The following is a 1924-nucleotide window of genomic DNA, read 5'->3' on the forward strand; positions in this document are numbered from 1 at the left end:
TAGTAGTAGTAGTAGTAGTAGTAGTAGTAGTAGTAGTTTATTGTTTATAATTATTTACTTTAATGTGTCTTTCACAGACCTGAGGTGTAGTTTTTTGCTTTATTTTTAAAGCCAGTCTGTAGGAAAGTGTTCTTCGTTCGTTGATCCCAACCGAAGGGATAAGGATTATTTCGCTAGGAGATCGACCTGCTCCTTTCAATGGGTGCTTATATGGCTTGGTAGCTATGCGAACACAATACTTTTTTACCGGTTTCAGTTAAAGAGTGTATCCTCAGTTTCAACGTATCTACTTTTGGATGTAGGATTGTGGAATTTGTGAGTGAGGTGATGGAAGGTAAGGAATCACACAGAATAAGTAAAGATGTTTAGGGGGAATTTTGAACGGAGTCCAATGTCATGTCAATGGCAGAGGCTCCCGCAGAGAAAATGGAGACTTCGGGTTGAAGTCTCCTCTGGTGTATATTGTTTGTGCACAGGGCAGCGGCGCTCACAGCTGAGTCCGATTTAGAGCCATCAGTGAAGATTAGCTCCGCCCCGGAGTATTTTTTTTAAATAGTTTTTTTAGACGGCTAAAAAATAAATGGTATTCTGGTGTTTGTGCTTGCTTTGTTGTGTGTGGGGAGTTCCAGGTCTACTTTTGCCTTTGGAGAGGAGCCACGGAGGGAAGTCGGGGAAAAGAAGTTGTTCAATGTCTTTTTGTGTGAGTGTTAAAGTCTTCAGGGACTCTGAGGTTTGATGAGTTTGTCGTTGGTTTTTAATTTGTTTATTGTGTCTGCAGGTGTTCTAAAAATGCAGTCGTGTGCTGGGTTTTTTGTGTGTTTAACTGTTTAATTGCGTACTGTGGTGAGAACTGTGTTTGTTTCGATGTCAGTGATGGTATGTTTTCCTCTGCCTGGAGGCTCTCCTTCGGAGAAGTGCGGAAAGCCTACAGACCTAGGCGGAGTCCTTGGTTGTGTACCGGGTCTAGCATTTTTAGGATGAGGAGTCTTGCCGAACCATAGACTAGACAGCCGTAGTCAAGCCTGGATCGGACAACGGAACATTAAAGGTGGAGAAGTGTTTTGAGTCCCGACCCACTCCGGAAGCGATATAAATTTTACAGCGTTTAAGGCTTTCTGGCACCTCCCACGGAGGTCTTTTATGTGTGGAATGAAAGTAAGTTGGAGGGGGGGGGGTCGAATATCATCCCGAGGAAATCCTTTCCCCGTATGGTTTAAAATCCGGCTGCAGCTCACGTCTGCCTGATCGGCCGCAGTGTAGTGCAACCATCTTTGACGCGGAAAACTTAGACCATTATTATTTGCCCACTTTTTAAGCTTGTGCAGCAAAGTTTGCAGTTACCTTTCCATAGATCTTAGTTGGGGATTTTTTGGAACGGCAGCATATCAGAAAGTCGTCTACGTATAATGAGCTGTCTGTGTTGTTTTGGAGGGTTGAACGATGGAATTGATTTTATTTTGAAGAGGAAAGGGGAAAGGATGCTTCCCGGGGGAACATTTTCCTACTGTTGGTCGGGATCTGAAAGATAGGATCCGACACGAACCTTGAAGGAATTGTTCTTCAAAAAATTGCCAGTGAAGGCAGGGAGATGACCGCGTAGGCCGAGAGCATGCAGGTCTCTAAGAATACCATACTTCCAGGGCGTGTCGAAAGCTTTATCTAGATGTGTGGGGGGAGACGGCGATAATATGATCTACTTCGACAAAAGTCTCGCGTATAAAAGTCTCCGGGCGGACCAGGTGATCCAGAGTGGATTGAGTTTTCCTGAAACCGCACTGGAGACTGCTCGGCAAGCCCGTCGTTTCCAGAAACTACACGAGTCGTCTGTTGATTTTTTTTCTATTATTCTATTAGCTTGCGTAGATAGCTCGTAAGGGCGATTGGTCTGTAGTTAGATGTGTGTGTGTGTGTGTGTGTGTGTGTG

This window comes from Aplysia californica, unplaced genomic scaffold (genome assembly GCF_000002075.1).
Source record: "Aplysia californica isolate F4 #8 unplaced genomic scaffold, AplCal3.0 scaffold00001, whole genome shotgun sequence".
NCBI classification, from domain to species: domain Eukaryota; kingdom Metazoa; phylum Mollusca; class Gastropoda; order Aplysiida; family Aplysiidae; genus Aplysia; species Aplysia californica.